Here is a 22,080-nt window from a genome sequence, read left to right on the forward strand (position 1 = left end):
TCTGCTTATTAATACAAACCTTGTAATGTCAAATACCCCCCCCAATGCCTTTCACAATTAATTTAGACTGTAAGTCTTAAGTATATGAGCTTAAAATCTGCAAAATAACTGATGAATTATGTACAATACATACAGATCATTGAACTCCCTCTTTGTACCTGTCTTGTTTTTATAAAACATTCGGTATTTTTTTTAACCTCGTCAGACCGAGTGTTTCTTAAACCACTCTGTTATATGACAGATACAGACTGTAACGTTGTATGCGAATGCAACCCCCCCCTAAAATAGACTGCCGTGACCCGGATTCGAACCGGGGTTGCTGCGGCCACAACGCAGAGTACTAACCACTATACGATCACGGCTGGCCATCTGTCGTGGAGACGTCACGGAGCAGTTACGATACATGTTACGCCCCTATGTTCTACCACAGACAAATGAATACCTGAACACACAGTTACACATTTGCTCTAATGTCAAAAGTCAACAACTTGCCAGCAGAAATATGACCTCACCCTGCTGTATATCCTGTAAATTAGAGATACATGTAGTTCTTATTTGTTTTTAGGCTCAAATGTTTGTACTTTTCTCTTCAGCAGCCTACATTTACACAACACTGAGGTAATTGTACTTCAGTAGCCCTATCTGTTTTCTGCTGCTTGACACTTTCACTCCAGGACATTTTGGAGGCACATGTACTTTTCACTCCATCACAAATATTGCAATATAACTTTTAGTTAGGCTACGGGTTACTTTGAAGATTGCATGCTGCATCAATCACATTTCCAGTTATCACAAAAAGTGCTGAATATCTATACAGTAGTAGACAGTACATACATACATGTACAATTTGAACACTACTGTCTTACATTTTCTGTCATCAAAGATTACTTTTGATTCTTTAGCAGCCAATATTTCATATCATATATATGAAGTATTTTACTCAGCCAGAAACATTTGCATTTCCTGCAAATATACAGTGTGAATGCTGATGGCTGAAGGGATTTCTAAAATCTGCTGAATGAATAATTACTTTAATACGTTCCAGAAGAACAATTAATCAGTGTGTATGTTGCCTTTTACATCTGTAGATGTTCAGGGTTGAACTCGTTGCAACTAATTTATATAGACCTACTGTTAATCTATCACATCATGTTTCACAACTATCCTGTGAGAAACACACGTCTCCTTGAAGTGAACTTTTCATGGTGTCAGACAAACAGCCTAATTGCATTTTTTTGACGATGCAGTCTCCAGCTAATCCCTGAGAATTAGGATGCAGCATTCACACTAATAATAATAACTTTAATACATTCCAGAGGGACAGTAGTCCTAAATAGGCTACTATCTTATTGGTGAGTTGAAATGAAAAATACATATAAAGATGGGAAAATTATTGTCCTTTATTCTTTTTACTGCCCATAATCTTTGTATCTGTTCTCAATTCCTCTGATGTGATGTCTTCTTCTTGTCCTTTATTGATTTTGTTCTTTTACTTGTTTCTGATCTTGTATCACTTTTTTCCCATCTGTCTTTCTTTTTTTTCAAAATTTATTACAGTAAAGATTTCCTAATTTCTGTCTATTTCTTCTTGGTGAAAGGGATCTATAGAGGTGAGAAGATCACAGAAGGAGCTGCTTGCTTCTCCTTATGAAGCTGTACTATCGATGAACCCGACTGTCTCTATATTTCGCCAATGCATCACACTTCTCATCATCTTCTTCTTCTTTTGCAGAGGATGTACATTGTAGTCTTTCTATTCATTGCTCGCTTTCAAAACAGAGTGCCGTGACCCGGATTCGAACCGGGGTTGCTGCGGCCACAACGCAGAGTACTAACCACTATACGATCACGGCTGGCAAACACAGCCATGCTGCAGCACAACCAGTCAAAACCAAGTCCTTGACACTGACAAGCTGCAGCGTCTAGCTATAATTCCCACTGATGCTAATTTCAGTAAACCAAGTCATTAAACAATAAAATATACACGTTTAGCATTTACGTTTAGCAACCTGACAATTAGTGGTTATTTTCATGAGTTACCTCCGAGTTTTACTTTTTGGGGGTATCAAACAATCAACCAACTTTACATTCATTATATTATTATATTTTACTGGCAAATTAAAGGTGCACTATGTAGATTTGGGGAATATGTTTTAATCAGCAGAGAAAGACTGGTTCTAAATGCTTGAACAAACTAAATAAATAAACCCTCTTCCTGTTCAAGCTAACTGACCTTAAAAGGACAACACCATTTCATACTGTTTTACTTTGTTTACATGTGGCGGACCCTGCCACCTTTCTAGCTTAAAAAAAACATTGGTCTGGGAACCTTGTCTTCCTCTGACAATCCAAAAAAAAAATAAACAAACAAAATAACAATCAGAGTTTGTATTATTACCTATTTAAAATTGTAAATATGAACATTTTGAGTTTGAATTTCTTCTCTAGACTACAGAGTGTCCCTTTCAAGTTAAATTCAGGTAATTAGTGAGTTACGCAATGTCCTAAAATCCTAGCGTCTGGTAAGGGCGAGTGATATTTGTTTCCGTGTTGGATGTTTTAGGTCATGAATAGCTGAGTGTTGTTGAAATGAAAATAACAGCATCTGTATAGAAGTGTAATATGACTCATTCACAGTGTTATACTTTTAATCTCATCCAGCTTTGGTTGCATAAGACCTTTCTTTTTTTCTTCTCATTCTCGTTTGCTCCTACACCAAAACAAGGAGATAAGCTGATTTTTTTTTTCTTTATCCTGGCTTCCCACACTCTTGTTGTTCCTCAGGTAACACCAGCCCCTCACTTCAGCCCACGTTTACCCAGCCAGCCCAATCGTCCTGACAGAAACAGAGCTACGTACTGTTTATTATAGGACTTTGGGCGTATTATATTGCAGAAATAACAATACCCCCCCGAATCAGTTTCTGAGTTATATTGATAGTAAACACTCTGTTACACGGGACAGACGCTGAACAACAACAACAACCTTCGATACCGGTCGCTGACTTAACGGCTCACACCACTTTCTCCTGCGTGACCTCGGGGCAGGAAAAACACAAGAGTACATCACTGACTTTTTGTTCACCTGTATTTGCCCATATTTAAAAAAAACAGTCACTGTGACACTTAATCAGTGACTTTTAACCAGCCAGTGTTTGTCCTTAAATGACATCTGCTTTTAATCGTCTGTGTGCTAAAGAAGGTCAAGTTCACCTTCCTCCTCTGAGCTCCGGCTCGTGGCGCTGACCTGAGTCTTAATGAAGTGCTCGTATCTCTCAGTGTTTTCTTATCTTGCATGTATAACAGCCTCGCTCCTTGACCCCCCGCAGTCGAAACCAAGAGGGTGAGTGTTTCACCGCCGTGTCGACACGCTCCTCCAATTTGTCTGAGAGCAGCGGCACTCTCGGGATATTGCATTTGGGATATACAGTAGCTGTACATTCAAGCGCCATCATCCTGGAAGTGCTCCGTGGGCAAGTTTCCCAGCTTGAACATCACTTCATAAATCTGCTGCCGGATATTATTAGACTACCTTTACAGTGACCCCACCTGTCTTTGCTGTATCACCGAGGGAGATGTGCTGCTCCATCCCCTACACGGCTCCCTGTGCGCCGATGACTGCGCCTTTTACTTCCTGTCCGTCAGATGGTCGACGACCCTTTTGGGCCTCATGAGCACGGATGACTGGACCGTCCCCTGCCACGAGCTGGTGAAAACTGTTCCCATGGTAAGTCACAATGAGGAGATAAAAAAAGACATAATTAACAGATAAAAAGTTATAATAAGATACTAATTAAGCGTAAGACTTGTATCTCACAATTATTGAATTTAAATCTCATAATCGTGATTTTTTTTTGTCTCAAAATTGTAAATTTTAATCTCATAGTTATGACTTTTTAAACTAAATTTAATGACATTCTATCTCAATAGTATGACTTTTAGTCTCATAACTTTTACTTTTTTTGGGATCATTGCGACTTTTGAAATAAAATCGAAATATTGTGACTTTTTCTATCATAATTATCATAATTCCGAGTTTATCTTCAATCTCATAATCACGACTTACATGGAAAGATTTGTTTCTTCAAGCATTGCTTTTAAAGAATTTTACTTTTTCTTCTTCTGGCAGCAATAGGCTTCCACAGCCAGATGGTTTGTCTCACTGTCACTACCTGAGAAAGTCATCCTTGAGAAAACCGCTCGGACAAGGGCAGGCACTTTCAAAAAATACTTTGGCAGTTGATCTGTCGCAGTCTATCACAGGCTTACTTCAACCGATCAGATCAGCAGCAGGACAGTGCGGCCTGACACTACAGCGGCCACAACAGCCTCTTTAGGAGCTGCCACTGATAGTTTGAAGTTAACGGTTGCTTCTTTGCTGATTGTCTGTTTTAAATTTAGGCGTGAAAGTTTGCTGATAATACTGATGGACTTGAACTTTGGTAGGATTTTGAATGCAGGATCTTTACTTACATCGGGTCTTATTACATTGTTGTCCTCTATTGACATTATGACTAATGTAAAGGATCTAAAAACTTCTACCACCGGATATTATCAGTGTGATCAGATGTAACATGCAGGTGTGCCATACAGTCTAATATTTGGTGTTTCACAAGTTTTTGTTTTTTATTTTTAAGATACAGCCCATTATTGTAATCAACAAAAAGAGTTGGCCTAAAGAGGAAAAAAAGGGAACTGCATTAAGCTCAAACTTCCCAAAGTGAGGCAGTCATGTGTTTCTGAGCCTTGGGGCGGAACAGTATGTCAAGAGTAGAAACGCAAAGCAGAAAAAATGGGCACCGTTTTAAATATATGACCAAGAGAAGGGCAGAACTTTCCCCCTGATGCATTCCATGCCCATTTTCTTGTCAGATGTGATTAAAGGGCTTCAGCCTATCTCATACCAGAGATGAACTTGTTCCCTTCCCTCAGGAAACCCAAGTCACATACATTAGCTAAATTGCAGAATTTTTCGGTCCCCTGTGAGCCTGAGCGCAGGCGGAGATCCTCAGGCAGATTCCTCTAACTGCTCCTCAGACTCAGCTTGAGACTAAAGGTGACCGGACTCCTTCCCTCTCGACTCTCAAGCACACAGTCAGGGAATGTTACGCCAGCAGCGTCACTGTCCATTAAATCACTTCCCCCTCTTACTTTATTCATAAAAAAAGCTAATCTGTTAAGGCCACTTTTTTTGCTTTATTACCAGTGTTAATGTATTTCTTTAGCACAACGGCGGAGTACTACCATTTCCTGCCATCTTATACTACACTTCAGAGGCAAATATTGTACTTTTTGATCATCTGGATTTGTTTGACAGCCACAGAAACTTTTCAGATTGGAGAATTTAGGTACAAGGCACGTAATCGAGTCACGCTGTACGATCACAGGTCACACAACGGTCACAGAAAGCTCATGGAGGTTGCAGCAAGAACCCGCGACCTGCAGCTGCCTCGTCTTAACCAAAGGCTCCTGCGACGCGGAGGCCGTCACCCCCAGCTTCTGCGAACATCGAGCTAACTAGCTGCGTTTGTGAAGGATGAAGATCTAGCAGTTTGAAATACATGAAATGTATTTTCCATTACGCACAGCATCACGATGCTCAATCACATTTTGAAACACTTCAGATAATATGAAGCTATAAAAATGCCTGTGAAGTTGGCGTAGAGAGTTGTAGTATAGAGAGTCGTTGCAGCTAAGATGATACTGGCTGGTTTCAAGAGCGTTTCAGTAGTCTCAGTGCTGATCTTTGGTCGGGCGTAGACTCTAGATGAATGACAGTGCGGAAGGAAGTCAGTGAATCAGCTAGCTAGCCACTTCATTGTTGACTTTTGTTTCCATTGCTCTGCATGCTGGACAACAATTATATGTTGCCATTTGTTGCATGTTTCGTTTCACGATCAAGGCAGCAGCTCCCACAATCTCACGCTACTTTACAATGTCATCAAACTGCCTCTTGTTGTTGTTTTGACTGAGAGAAACCCGGAGGCACAAATCACAAAATGTGCGTTTAAAGGAAACCTACTCAACTTTTTGTTTTTATCCAACAGGAGCTCCTCTCTCCCGCGGAAAACGCTGCTCCTGAAACGCCTCATCAGTAGTCTCACCTTTAACTGACATCACAGTAAGTCACACTTTTGTGTAATTTGATGCCCAGCAGCTAGTTTGGCCCCTTGGATTTGGATTTAGCACAGATGCTCTTGTTGTTGTAAGCGGTGCTGGTTCGGGCATGTGTGAGCTGACCAATCAGAGCAGACTGGGTATTCAGGAGCAGGAGTCTTAAAGAAACGGGAGCTAAACCAATGTGTTTTTTGGGCATCAAAACACAAAAACTTCTTACCTGTATTACTAAGAAATATCCCAAAAATATATTGTTATTTTATATGATAACATAACTCTGACAGTAACCTTTCTTTCATTGTGTACTTCTACTTGAGTGAGATTTTGAATGCAGGACTTAGTAGTGGAGTATTTTAAAGAGTAGTTCAACATTTAAGGAAAGATCTGTGTGCTTTAATAGCATACTTTGTGATGTTTATGTAATGCCTTATATATTACTTTTTCTGAGCTGTGTCTTTTCTTTGTTTTATTCGAAGGTGGGTGTTATGTTGTAATTTATTCTATTGTAATATCACTCACAGTATGGCATATGACAAAGATGTGACTTCAGATTGCCACATTAATTAGAGACACCAAATAATCAAATGTGAGTCGATATCATGTCTTACTCATTTGCGTTTTAACCAGGTATAGCTTGAACAGTCTCACATATTTCGATCAGGACCTTGGTGGCGGTAGTTAAACGTTTCACCACTCAGTGGCGCAAGAGCTCCATCTTACAAGAACCTGATGGATGCTGCCATTAACCATTCTGAGCCAGCGATCGTCTCCTTCTTTCTTGGTTTCCGTCCGTCTGTCTGTCCGTCTCCGTCCTCCCTCAATACTCCGCGATGATCCGTAATCACCACTCTGTGTGTCTCCATCAACATCCATCACTCTTTATGGAGTTTCGCAGTCAGGGGCGCCGAGGAGAGAAATCGAGAGAGGGGGAAAAAAAGACAGCCTTCCAGTCAGGGGCACAGAGAAGGCTACTCAGCACTCCATTTCCAAATGACCTCCCAGATAGAAAGAATGCGTCCCCGTCCACACATCTTCAATTGCCAGTCTTGGGGTTTTAACAAGACACCTTTTTGCTCTCCCCTCTCTGGTCGGGAGCACCCTGCTGACCCGCTCCCTTTATTCAAATAAATTGCCTTTTTACAGATGTATAGCTCCAGAGACGTATCATCATTCTCTCAGAGACAGACCCTCGCAGTCAGACACTGAACACTATTTAGCTAGTTTCACCCGTATACACAGACATCGATAAGTGCACGAACACGTGGGGAGGCAGGTGTTATTGTGCTTGAAACGAAATGATTCCCTCAACCTGTTTAGAATTAAAGCTGCAATATGCAACCAAACAAAACAAAAACACAATTTAGATATGACTTTATGAGAAGCGTCAATGTGATTTCCTGGCGAAGAGGCAAGGAGGCATTTGCATTAAACACCCGAAAATTAAATAACAGGGCAAATCAAAGGTCCCACAGACACGACCGAAAGACTTTGAAGGTTTTGAATCACCACTGCAGTCTTTTGGGCTCCACACAGCTGCTGGGAGGTTATAAGTCTGCACATGTATGTGGCACTCAACTACAAAGGCCCCATATGTGCCCGACTGCTCCAGCACTTTGATTAAAGCTGAGGTGGAGGTGGAGCAGAGGTTAGTCACACCAGCAGGGGAGCGCCGACCCTGCGGACCCTGTGGAGTCTTCTCCGGCATGACGGCTGATAAGTCGACCTGTATCACAGGTGCAGTAATGAAAAGTTTCCTGTTTGATGTGCTGCACAAGACCAACGTCATATTTTGCGTGTCGAACATTCATAATAGAAAAATACTAAAATGCATGTTTTTTTTTTTTTTTCACCAGTTAGGTGAGGAGAGGGATCATAAGTTGCAATGGCTGAGTGTAGCCTGATCAAAGTCTAGTTCCGAAATGTAAAAATAAATGTATCTTATGTATGTATGTATGTAATGCAATGTATCTTATATGCAAATTAGAAGCTGTGTGGCCGTTTGCTTGCAACTTATATGTCAAAAATTCAAATTCACCTTACAAGTCATGTATTTCTCGGTGCATTTCACCTGCTCAGATGAGGAGGAGAGCCTCATTGTGTTGTGCAGGTGCTTGACCAAGTTGTGCCGCGACAATGTAAAAAAGGGATCAGTGGCTCCCAACTTGTCAAATATGGCAGCATGGTCAGTGGCCTTAATCCTTCAAACTCAGGCAGGCAAGCCACACTTTAACCTTTACCATCACCTTTGCACCCGAATGTCTGCACGGTCAAGTTTGTGAAAACATGTAAAATGCAATGTCCAGTTTGACTTTCAAACTAAAGGCTCAAGCCAGCTATAAGATGTAATATGACTGCTATTAGTTATGTCAGACTGCCATGATTGGGTACAAACAAAAAGAAAAGTAAAACTACTTAGTTAGGAAAACATCATACTTTTCTTACTAAATAATTGCTTTCAGTTACGTCAGTTAATGTTACGGAAGTTATGACAGTGACTTAAGGACCTTACTCACGTCATGAATGTTTACTGAAACATGTTAAAGCATAAATGACTGTTTTGCTTATCTCTGTGTTACAGTTCTGACTTTTCAGCTTCTAACAAGGTTCGGCAGCCAATAGTATAACGACGCTGGAATCACGTGAAATCTGTGTTGTGAGTTTCGAGAGGAACAGTGTAAAACGGTTCTACAATATGTGTCCAGCATATCGATCTGTCTCACGTTAGCTTGTGCCAGCAATGTTAATGTTAGCTAATCAGCTAATTATGACTCTGAGTATGGCACATTTTCAAAAACACTTATCTGTCTTATATATATATGTTGTAAGTGATGTGCTGTGTAACACCTCTGGCTCGTTGGCAGCTGGAGAACAGTCTGGTGACCCAGACAGTCAGAGCTGCACAATTTATCCAGATATTATCAAAATCACAATATTGCTAAGTGCAATATCCAAATGTCAGCAGCTGCAGTTTTTTGATAAAGACCAAACGTGACCAGACATTATAATTAATGTAATGTACTCTAGTGCTGCAGAGATGCAATGGCTTACAAATGTTATCATGTTTGTTTAGTACAGACCCCGATAACTGCCACAACATCATGATTTTAATAGTTTTTTTTGTGAAAATGAAAGTTGTGATGCAAAAATTTCCACTAATCCTGAATCATAAGTCATAGGAAGAGTGTTTCTGGTCTCTCACAGGCTGCAAATAATAATAAGAAATAAGATCCAACCTTGACTTTGAGTGTTCTTAAATATAAGCTACATTTTCAAAAGTACCTGGTTTCACATTCGGAATATTTGAACTTCGAGGAAAAAGGCCGCTTTCTTGCTGCTTATTAGCCCAGGACTGCATCATCCGGTGCAGTATTTGGGGAGGTTGAAGTCCTGCCAAGTGTACAGCTGCATTAAAGAATCTCTCTGTGACACGCACACCTTAGAGATAAGGCTGAAAATCATTGGAGCCATCCTTTAGGCAAGACAGCTTGCATCAGTCAAGCTGTTCGGTGCTAAACTTCGGCGGTTCTGGTTTTAGGCTACTGAGCAGCAGCTCTCAGCTGTGAGCGAGGGTGGCCGTGAGTTTGATGCAGGGCTGTTGCCGAATCTGAGCGTGTTCACTCAACCTTTTCTGGGTCAATAACACTAAAAAAGCCACCAGTCTCCCTCCTCTCATCTCAATCAAAGCTATTGCGTTGGTAATTTAGAGCGGGCTTTGAAAAAAAAAGGGAAAATAACTTGCCTCATTTAAATGCTAATTTGTCTTCAGCTGAAGATTCAGTACAAAGGCAACAGGTTGGCAGAATATGGAATATATTGTGTGAGGGCTCGTAGATCAGAAACAAAGACAGATTCCCGACCACGTTTCCCCATAAAAATCTTTTATTTCTTCATGCATCTTTTGTGTCCCAGCAGTGCTGCATAAATACACAGGAAGCAGTGGTCCGCACTACTGCCACGACTGAAAATCATTACTGAAGCTTCTTCTTTCAATCACACCCTCTCTGTCAGTGGTGACAGTAACCCGCGGCTTCTATAGGCAGGCTGTATTCTGGCAGTCCACGTGTTTTCTTGTAACAATGATGACGGGGAATAATGGCTTCTTTGCAATTGTCAAGGAACACTGTTGTGTACACACATCACATGACGGTGCGAGACTCCTGGAAAACTGTATTTTGATTCCAAACCACAGTTTTAATGCAGCAAACTTCTTGGAGAGAGATAGTTGATTGCTGAGTCACAAAGTTCACTTATTATTTTCCTTTTCTCCTCAATTTTCTGTGTTTGGTTAGGTGTAGGTGACAAAAACAGACTTGCTTAGGAACACATATACATGGTTAAGTTTAGGGAACTAAAATATTTAGTTAGGTTTAAAGAACAGTTAAACTTGGTTAGGTTTAGGGAACCAAACAACTTGTTTAGGTTTAGGGAGCTAAAAGACTTGGTTATGTTTAGGGAACCCAAAAAAATGTATTTAGGTTCAGGGAGCCAAAATATTTGGTTAGGTTTAAAGAACAAATATATGTGGCTAGGTTTAGGGAACTTAAGTGTGTAGTTAGGTCAAGGGAACTAAACTACTTGGTTAGGTTTAAAAACAAACATACTTGGTTAGGTTTAGGGAACTAAAACATTTGGTTAGGTGTAGGGAACCAATATACATGCTTATGTGTAGGGAACCAAAAAACTTGGTTAGGTTGAGGGAATCAAAATATTTGATTAGGTTTTAAGAACATATATACATGCTTAGCTTTAGGGAACTAAAATACATGGTTAGGTTGATTAAACATAAATAGTTGGGTTCCCCTCCTTCCTTCTCACCTGCCTGCCTTCCTTTCGTCTCCCCTCCCTCCCTTCTTTTCTGCCCAAAGATCCTTATACAAACCCTTCCCTTTCTTCTTGCTTGACTGCCCTCTCCTGTCCTTTCTCCTCTCTCCCCTTCCCTCTTGATTCTGACGCTGTCACTCTCCCACACTCATCCTTTTAATTTGTCCCATCTCTCCCTCTTTGCCCCGCTCTCTCGCCGTCTATCTGAATCTTTAACCTCTTTCAATCTGTCTTCCTGCGTCATCCTCCGTCTCTGTCACAGTGTCTCTCTCTCTGTCACTCTCCGTCTGTCTCGCTCCATCTTTTTCTTTCTCTGTGTCGCGCTGCAGCCACCCTCGCTCTGTCTCTTTGTGATTGAGCGAGTTGAGAAGTTAGTTGGATACCCTTCTACTGTCCTCCAAGGTTAACCACAGACACACACATGCAGACACACACACTGACCTCTCTGTGTGCATCATTCCGTTTGGCTCTTATGGGCCTTTCCACTCGTGCTGGTATTCGACATGCTCGGCTTAATGCATAGGGGGACATTTATTATCACACAATTACCTTTAGGTGTGTGAGTGTGCAGGTGTGTGTTTGCATGTTTGCATGAATATGTGTGTGTGTGTGTGTGTGTGTGTGTGTGTGCATGAGTGCGAGTATGTGTGGCTGGCTCATTTAGATTGTGGACCGTATGAATTTCCATTATGCAGGGTTGACAAGGAAATGGCCCAATTTTTAATTGGTGGGGATTCGCCTGCGACACAAGGTCATTGGCTGATAATATGTCAATTATCTGTCGCACAGCTGAGAGAGTGAGCTGAGAGACAGAGAGAGAGAGAGACAGAGAGAGAGAGAGAGAGAGAGAGACAGAGAGAGAGAGAGAGAGAGAGAGAGAGCGATGGAGAGAAAAAGGAAAGTAGAAAAGGAGAGAAGATCAGAGGATGGACATAGCCTCATTTGACTTGTCAGCCATCTATTCCAGTAGTGATCTGAGAGACCAAACACTCCCCCCAACACACACACACACACACACACACACACACACACACACACACGAGGCAATGTCACCTCCAGGCACAACAGCAGGAACTCTTCAAAGCACCAGTCAACTCACTTTCCTTTTGCTCTCCTTCTCCATCTAGTTTGTCCACATGTACTCGCAGCAGGTTAAATTGGTGGTTTAATGTGCGATAAGTGGATGAAGCATGCTGTGAGTTTTAATGATACCACCGCCTGGTTATGCAGCTTAATCCAAATAATATAGCACAAAAATGTAATCATTTTTCAAATACCTTTAATATTTCCTCAGATTTCTTCCTCTCTCAGTCTCCTTAGCGTTAGCATGCGTTAGCTGCCGTTGAAGAAATGAGCCCAAGATGTGCGTAAACACTGTCAGACTGTTCCTCCTCATGAGAAAATGTCGGAATATGGTATCAGTCACCCAGCTGACTTTTTTTCCCCCCTGCCTTTGACAGAAATAAAAAGATGCATTCTTCTTGAGCTTTAAAGTAGAGAGATGGGATGGAACAGCAGGTGGCAGCAAAACATCAGTGCTGCGCATTTCACTGTCAGAAATAAAAGACAAAACCTTTTTTTTTTGCAAACTTAAGGTATATTTTCTTTTCAGGCATAGGTGTGGGGGCACATTCAAAACGCGCATTAAAAAAACCAACAGGTAGACGGAGACTCATTTGCACTCTCCTTTACCCTCTTTCTATCTTTTCCCTTTGTTTTTCGAAGCCTCTGCTCTTTCGCTCCACTGAGGCTTCACTCAGATGTGACTTTGACACTTTCACAGACCGTTGGACTCTCGATCTCCCCCTCTCCTCTCTCACCCTCAGCTGTGCCTCTCCTCTGCCACCTCTCCTTCCACAGACCCACCCTACTCCCCCCCTCCCTCCTCTCTTTTTCCCTTTGGCCCATCTCCCCTCTCCCTCGGCTCCCAATCTTCTCGTTCTCGACATGTGTGTCAATTTGGATGGAGTGGCTCTCGACGCCGCGGCGATGCAGAGACGGGTGGCTCGCGGAGGGAAGGCGCGATGGAGGGCCGAAGGGACAGATGCACCAGGCGAGAGATAGCGGCGGAGAGATGGAGAGACATCTGATGTTCTCTCGCTGGGGCAGCCAAGAGTGTAGTTACAATCTGTAAACACACCCACCCACAACCCCCCCCCCACACACACACATAGACACAAGCACAGTTGGGAAATGAACACAGGGGAAATCTGTGCCCTCTCAAACAGAGAAAATTAACACAACAGGAAATTGGTTTCTGCTTTCTGTGCAAATGTGACAGTATATCTCCTGATAAATGATATATAAATGATATGTGTAATTTATTTTAGCGACAAAAAAGTGAGCAAGACAGAAGAAAGTAAACAAACTTTAAGGCTTAAGATAAAAGCAAAAAATGGAGAGTTAAGGGAGAAAGCTGATACCACTTTCATACCAGTTCACCTATATATGAAGCTACAGTATGTAAGGGATCATGTATAGAAGGGCAGTCACTGACCACCGTTCCATACACTACTTATTACAAGGCTACTTGCCAACATGAAAAAAAAACTTCACACAGTGTGTCTTTTTAAAATTTGTTACCTTTCATAGTGTTTTTCAGCAGAGAAATATAGTCCGCCAAGCCGATGACAAAGACATTGAACAGAACATTCTTTAGAACACAGCTCAATCGATCAATCATCCGCTGAAATTCAAGTCCTCTAACCAGTCTTTTAAAACTGACATTTGGTGTTCAGTTCATGTTGATCCTCCTATTTTATCCACGTCTCTGTCATCCAAAGCTTTGTGCCGTTTGGCTTCTCCCTCTTCGCTGCTTTCCTCTCTTTTTATTTTCCTGACTGCTGACGACAACCCGTATTTTCCAAAAATATTAAAGTTAATGTGAAACTCATCCATACTAGTGGCCTAGGAGTACGTTTTTTCCCCGATATGAAGTAGGCTACACATCAGCGAGTGAATATGCTGGGTTGATAAGTGACCGGACTACTTGTGGAGTGCTACGAAATATGTGAATCAGAGGCAAAAAGGCGACTTTCCTTGAAAGCGGTCAAATATGCTTAGCAAAGGTCAATTACACAAAAATAATTGACCACCGAACGTTGGGAGGCCCATTCAGTGGAATGGAGCATTGGTCAGAACAGCTGGTTGGCTTGCAGCTTTTGAAATGGGGCCTTGAGATTGAGACCAAATATAGTTAAGGCCAGAAAACCAGTGGGGTCCTCTGGAAAATGGGCTTTTGTTTTAGGGATAGCAGGCTTATCGAATAGCTAGCTAGATAAAGCACATATAACTAGAGGTAAGATCTTTAGCCCGAGCCCGAGCCCGAGCCCGAGCCGGCCCGAAATTCGGGTCGGGTCGGGCCTAAAATGTCAATCATTACGTTCGGGTCGGGTCGGGTCGGGCTCGGGCTTCTCTCTCGCTGACTTTTTTTTAAATAAATATATGTTTATAAAAATGTATACTAAAACGATGTGTGGATACTAAACTAAGGAATACTTGTTGTAAATAAATAATTTGGATAAAACAGAGAAGGCGGCGCTGTAAGGTAATTGCTATATAACTACTACTTAACAGGAGGCGCAGAGCAAGAGCACGCTTTGCGCACGGCTTTGTGGACATTTCGTGAACGTAAAATACTATGGGATAAATTGAAATTTCGGGTTTGCTTCGGGCATATAACCACAACGATGACGGGTCAATCAAGGAATTATTGGCAGAGTTGACGTGAAACAGATCCGCTTTCGTGTTGTAGTGACGAGAGTTTGTATTGAAGAAGGCCAAATTCAGCAAATCAGCCAATTGCAGCTGACCTTATTTATTTTAGTGGCTCGTGCTAATTTTGGACCCTGGCTAGACTTTTCTTTTTTTCCCCCCCACGCTGAGATCGGTACTTCCTGGAGACTCCGTCGGTCGCCTGGCAACTGCGCAGAATGAAATGAATAAGATACGCGTCGGTATGATAGAGCTCCAGAGGTGGTCTCAGGTGAATGATGTCACCCATTGGACAGAGCGAGGTAAGCTGCTGGCTGTAGCCTCGTACTTAGCATACAGACTAGACTGGCATCGATCGCCTCATCTACCTCTCCACCAGAGAGGGAATGAGCATATTTCCCCAAGTGTTGATTCTTTTTTACACACACACACACACACACACACACACACACACACACACACACACACACACACACACACACTTGCTTTGTGTTCTTGTGAAGACTGTGAGACACTGCTGTGGCACAACCTTGCCAACTGAGAAATCAAACGCCGCGGCACCGAGCGGCTCCTGTGATCACGGCGGATACGTTGGGACAGCTGACCACTTTGTAGTGACTGTTTGCACATTTTTTTTTTTTCCTCCAGTGTGCGTTTCTGTTGGTGCGTTTGCGTGTGAACACTGGGAACACAGAAATCAGACGGAAATATTACATGTGGGGATGATTGTTTCTTTTTTTTTTCCCTGTGTGAGTGTATAGGAAGAAAAAGAACAATGACCCAGGCCTGAGTGTGTCTTTTTCCCAGCTGTCTGTTAGTGTGTGTGTCTGTGTGTGTTTGTGTTTCTGCGTGTGTCCACATGTGTGACTGTCTGCGGCTGAGTGTCTCCCCAGGCTTTTTTTTTCCCTGATAGACCACTACTGGGTGTTGTGGAGATGAAAGGGATGCTGGGAACTCATCTCACGCTATGAATCCTGGGTAAGTGGCGTGTGATGTGAGTACATCCTCATCACTCAGTGAAAGAAGGCTTTCATCCCTTATCCGTTCCTTCTATCAATATCCCCTCTTTCTGTCTCCTCTCCTCGTCCTCGCCCTTGTTTCTTTCTTCTCTCGCTCATCGTCGCTTTCTTCTTTCTTCCATTGTTGCGTTTTTTTTCTTGTCTTTTCTTTCCCATGCTCATTCCTTCACCTCATTTTCATACCTATTTCCTTCTCTCCTTTTTATTCAGTTTCCCCCTCCTCTCATCTCACACCCGCTTTGCTCTCCTTTCAACTGAACTGTTCTACATTTTTCTCCCTTCCTCTCCTCTCCTCTTTTCCTTTCCTTTCGTCTCTTTCCTTTGCTGGCGTCTCATCTCTATGTTGCTTTGCTTTCCACTCAGCTTCTCAACATTTTTCCTCTTCTCCCTTCCTTTCCTTTCCTTTCCTTTCCTTTCCTTTCCTCTGCCAAACTCTTCCTTCCTCACTTTTTTCTTCTTCTTTTCTTTTTCATTAAATTTGTTTTTCAACTTTTTCTTCACTCTTCCTGTCCAATTTTCTTTTTTTCTTTTTCTTTTCTTTCATCTTCTGTCTTTTCTTCTCTCATCTCCTCCTTTCTTTCTTTTTCTTTCTTTCTTTCTTTCTTTCTTTCTTTCTTTCTTTCTTTCTTTCTTTCTTTCTTTCTTTCTTTCCTCTTTACTCGCCTCCTTTTTCTCTTTTTTTCTTTCCTGTTCCTTCATTCTCTCCCCTCCTCCCATCTTCCCTCCTCAGTTCCCTCCCACCATTATATTGGTTTCTGTCTCACCTCCTTTCTTTTCCTTTCCCTGTCCTATGTCCTCATCTGTCCTTTTGTTCGTTTCCTTATCTCTTCTCCTCTCCCTTTTCCTTCCTCTCCTTTCTCCTCTGCTTTCCCTTTTCTCTGCTCAAGTGTTCTACATTCTTTTCCACTCCTCTCCTGTGAACACAAAATGATCAAAGTGCCCATTCTGGCCATGACAGTTCAATTTTACCAGGGTGCGCACACACACACACACACACACACACACACACACACACACACACACACACACACACACACACACACACACACACACACACACACACACACACGGGCGCGCACACGCACACTCTTCTTCATACTTTTCAAAGCGTGTACATGCTGTAAGTGAGCCTTTGTGTGTCTAGATGGTGGACATCTGCTTGAACAAGTTGATAAGTCTAAGAAATTTCAAATTGTCCTTGTATGATTATTCTTAGAAAGGGAACATTTGACTTTCAAACTTTCCAGATTGTATGAACAAAACCAGCTGTACGACATGGCCGCAAACTTTGCCTTGGTTCCCTCCTCAGCCCCACCAAGTGGAGCCGCTCATGCAATAAAAGACACTTTATAAAAAAGAAGAGTCTTCATGATGAGCTGCTCTCAGGTAACCAGCAAAACACAATATATGAAAAAGTTTCAGTGGAGGCAGTTCTTAGTTTCCATTGGCCTGATGTTGCGCGGACTCATGTGATCATTCACTTTACCCAGTCGTGATTTTAGGTGCGTAACGTTCAGTAACAGTATTAGATCAATCACTTTGTGTAATTTGTATCTTGCTCAAGGATACTCTGACTTGCAGCAGAAGGATTCCAGGGGATCGAGCCAGCAACCTTCTGATTACTGGACAACCCGCTTCGGTATCCAGGATCAACTGACACCGAGAAAAGCGACACTCTTTATGAGATGCTGGAACCAGCGCATATTTTGACATTTGCGCTTGAACATGGACTTGAATGAACGACAGCTTATCAGAAGGGTTGCAGAACAATTTTCGGTGGGTTTGAATAGTAATCATTTCAGCTGTAAACAGAATCAGAAGTCGTGCCCCCGCCCCTCAAACATCCAGTGAAGGGTGCAAATCTTCAAACACACTCCAGTTCCTGGTGGCTGAAACGACCCACCATGGCCGTCTGTGTGAACATATATACGACGCCACTACACAACGCCGATGCGGTTATATGGCCTTTCAATGGGCTTTTATCACCCCAGCGAGGTCCGCGGAGACACTCAGCACCATGGACAGAGGCTGCGAGGCGTTCGAGCGCCTGATCGGTCTTGTTTTGCAGCCTTGTGCAGAAGTCGGTTAGCTGCTTGTTGATGTTCTGATGTGCACCTTGTAAATATAATCTGTTGCTGTGTGCGGTGTGGTTCTGTTCCACCACCGGTCTGCACTTGTGTCTGAGCGCGTGAGAGGCTTCGTAATGCAGCCTGGAGAAGTTTTTATATCAAGAGGATGGTTGAGCACAGAGGCTTGTTAGTTGTTTCAGTTTGATCAGGAGATAGATCTGTCATCAGTGTGGCGCCCGACAGCTGCAAAGTACAATACACCGTGAATTCATATTTCTCAGGATAAAAACGATTATGAAGTGTCTTTCATAATCACATCTTCAGACCGTCACTGAGCACAACAGAAACATTTGCCGTGTAAGACTCGAAAAATGCGACTAAATAACATCAGGTTTGAGACGTGCCATTGAACGTCAACAGAGTAAAAGTAAAAAAAAAAAACAGCATTTCTTCCTGTTGAGAAGGTGAAACTAGCAGACTAGGCAATGAAATTCATGAAAATGTTAGATGGTGAACACTAAATGGGTTTTTTTCCCCCTCACAGTATCTCCACACACCCAGTGAGACCAGACTGATAAAGCCTGGTCTGCTTCCAGATTTAACGCTGTACTTACGCCTGCAGCATCACTTCTTCGGGGTGGTTGGCCGGGTCATAAACCGGGCCTTTCGTCCGGGGGCCGAGTTCTGTCACGTGGCAAGACTCTCATGCTTAAAGGTCCTATTTGTAAGAAAAGTTGAGTTTTGAGTCTCATCCCCGACCTGTCAAATACTGACACCAGGATGGTCCACGTGTCGGTATTTGAAAGGTCGGGACTGAGACTAAAAAATCAGCTTCACGAGTACGATCCCCTCCTGCTGCGAGTTTCGGAGTCTGAACCAAACTGAGTTATGACCATTTCACACAGTTAATGGCAGTTCAGAGGTCATAATTTGTCGTTATGTGTGAATTGTCGGTCAGCTAGCTTTATCTTGAAAGACTAACCAGATGTCGCATGATGTACAGTATAATTTGTAACTGGGCCGTGGAGCCCGTCATGTACAACGCTGACTCAAAACCGATTCAGTGTGCCGAATATTTGTAACTTGTTACATTTATGCGTTTCTAGTTAAAATAAAATGTTATGAACTTGTTTTGCGCTGCTGCTTGTGTATTGTGAGGTCAATTAGAGTACCAGGGACAGGAAGTGGTCGGGCAGCTCTGGGTCTGTTCTTGCCTTCTTCCCCTCTGTCACGGCCCTCCTCTCCCGCCTGCTCGCGCTCCTTCCATCCTCCACATTCACAAAAAAAAACAAAAAAACACTTCCACTTCCACGTGTCTGCTCCTCCACAGGTTCTTCTGCTTTTGTGTGCATTGCAGGCTTTATAGATGCTCATTCGGTGTCCTTCCAACAGACATCCAACACATTGTTTTTGTGTTGATATGCACGGCCGGTTATACTCTGCTGAGCGCAATCACACACATTTTCTTAAGGCGACACAGCTTCTCTGTTTTTTTTTTTTGCTTTCCTCATCCGTCTCCCCCACTTCCGTCTGTGTCTGCACCTGCTCGCCTGTCTGTCTTTCTCCATCTTTTCCTTACCCTGCCATCCTCGTCTTCCTCCTCTGTTCCTCTGCGTCACTCTCTCTCCACACTGATGTATGATGCAATGAAACAAAATGTGACAGTCAACTTTTTTCCCCCTTACTCTATTCCCGTCAGACCCGTCTCTCCCCACTTCGTTTCTTCCCTCTTTTTCCACATCCTTTAATTCTCTGCCTCTTCCTCGTCCTCTCCTCCTCGCCTCACTCTTGCTGTCTGTCTCCCCCCTCCCCCTCCTCCTTCCCCTCCTCCTCCCCTCCTCCTCCTCCTCCTCCTCCCTCTTCCTCCTTCTCCCCTCATCTCTCTTCTTCTCGCTCCTCCTTTCGCTCTCTAGAGTCCTCTTCTTTCCGTCTGTTTCATTAACAAGATTTATCTTCTCTAGTAATTACAGTACACACACACACATGCATTGCAAGTGCGTGCGCGCACACACACACACACTCACGCACACACACACACACACACTGTGCCAGTCACACATCTTGGCACTGCAGTACCACTTTTCTACCAGTCAGGGTCACTGTGGCACCGTGGCGAAAAGAGCAAAGAAGGGATGAGGGGAAGTGAACGACTTGGTTTGAAAGAGGGGTGTATTGAAGGCTATTAACATGCATGTGTGTTTGTGTGAGTATATGTGTGTGCGCGTGTGTGTGTAAGTTTCCATGACACTGCTAGACGGCAAACTAGCGTTGGGACGGAACAAATATAATTTGAAAATTAACACCATCCACTGTGAATAAATAGCATTCTGCTGGTATCCTCTCCCTTTATACATTCCAATTCAATTATGTAGGAATTCATAATACACTCTCACGCTGCCTTAATGCCTTTCCTGAAGGCCACACCTCCGCCTGTCTGCCCGCGTGTGTGTTTGTGTGCAGATAAAAAAAACCATCAAGGTCCCCGATGTTCCCGATGCGTGCAAGTACTCTAGATGCAGAAACAACAGGCTTTATGACTGCAAATATTTGCACGGTTAGATGAGCCGGATGAGGCGTTAATGGAGGCACTTTTCAAAAGTTCAACATTTATTCGTCTCCCGGTCCACGGGCCTACAATCTCCGATATCATAATCCCTCTAAAGTAATGGGCCCCCATTGCTGACAGAGCCTGATTGATGCCGTCCCCCCCCCCCCCCGTTGCGGAGCTGGCTAGTTGCTTGACATTGACAGAGTGACTGATAGAGAGGTTGACAGAGTGACAAAAGCAGAGTGACTGGCGTTCATCACCGCGGCGTTTCTGACTGATATGGAAACTCGCTGAGAATCAGGACAATGAGCTTTTGGAGAAACGAATTAAGAGAAGGGACAATTTTTTTGTTCTGTTGTCCTACAGCGTTTGAGCCTCTTAAAAGCCTGTCCCCTTGGAAAGAGAAAACTGCAGAGCGTGTGCTCCCAAGTGTGTTTATGGTGAATAAAAAAAAAACAAAAAACAAAAAACCCCTTGTTATTCAAGCAACATTTGAAAGTAACCTTCCTGACCTTGCCCACACATTGCTTCTTCTCTAACCGAGTCAAAAACTACCGCCTGAAAGAAACTGTTTTCACGTACACGCACTTACGGCTGATTTGTGAATGAATCCTTTAGAATGCCAACACACACACACACACACACACACACACACACACACACACACACACACACACACACACATTAACACATTAACACATTAACAGAGTGCCGCACTCCCAAATTTAAAAACACCCCCAAAAATTGTTCTTTTTTTTTTTAAACACACAAACAACCGATGAGCTATTTTCAAACCGGCATCTGCTTCCCCCTGTGTTCATCACACAGTGGTAGACTGACAGATGGATCGTCCACACACACTGCGATCGCAGCAGAGTTGGGCACCTTTGGGTATGGAGATACAGCCGACATGTTGCTCATAAATAACATGAAGCGTTTCGCTGTGGCTGCAGAGAGTCGATTAATGAAATGCTCCTTTTATTGTAGTGTTTATATGCGAGCGATGGATTTGTGTGTTCACTGTTTCATGGGTGCGCTGGTGATGCATTTCTGTTTGTTTTGTTTTTTTTGCTTCAGTTCATGGGAAAATGTAAAAATGTGAAAGAAAATGCTCAAGCATTATGATTCACATGTTCATGAGCAGTTATCAATTGGGATAGAGGGGCAAAGTGCTAAGGTTGCATGGCTCCCCTTAGCTAACTAGCCAGCGTGCTAATGTTACGTTGCTATTGGTGGTTTGTCAGCGAAAGTCCTGCATTTTGATGTGATCGACCATGCTTTTCTATCTCCATCACATAAATAGCAAAGGACATTGTGGTGATACCAGGATTGCCACAGTAACACAAGATGGCGTATGAGGGGACTTGAAGTGTTGTCCCATGTCGCTGGGGGAGACTTCAACCACTAACCCTCATAACTCTGTTCTGAGAGACCAGGGGGCGATTGAATATGAGGGGTAGGGGTACTAGTATTACTTGTACGATTTGAAAATCAAATCAAGATCACCGCTAATACGATGACTGTAATTACTAAGCAGTACTTTTGAATGACACCTTATTTTAAGGTTATCAACATGTTTTAACCCCTTTTACCATTCAAAGATAAAGACAAGCACTCAGCGCAAAAGTTTGCCTGTTCTAAGATCTGATCTGAGTTCTTGATTTAGATCAGGTGATGTTTAATGCAAACAGCTCTGACCAACATATGCAGTCATACACACACACACACGGAGCGACACAGACACACAAATCCATTTATGCACGGCGGAAAAGCGGCAATAACGACAGCCTCTA

The 22,080-nt window shown here is 42.9% G+C and overlaps 2 non-coding genes across 2 annotated transcripts; both read right to left on the reverse strand.

The window, feature by feature from the left end:
- Nucleotides 1-290: 290 nt before the first annotated feature.
- Nucleotides 291-362, reverse strand: trnah-gug. Its single transcript has one exon. It is a non-coding gene; the product is annotated as a tRNA-His (tRNA).
- A 1,419-nt stretch (nt 363-1,781) lies between these two features.
- On the reverse strand, nt 1,782-1,853 carry trnah-gug. Its single transcript has one exon. It is a non-coding gene; the product is annotated as a tRNA-His (tRNA).
- Between the last annotated feature and the right edge of the window lie 20,227 nt (nt 1,854-22,080).

The sequence above is a fragment of the Acanthopagrus latus genome, chromosome 3 (genome assembly GCF_904848185.1).
Source record: "Acanthopagrus latus isolate v.2019 chromosome 3, fAcaLat1.1, whole genome shotgun sequence".
NCBI classification, from domain to species: Eukaryota; Metazoa; Chordata; class Actinopteri; order Spariformes; family Sparidae; genus Acanthopagrus; species Acanthopagrus latus.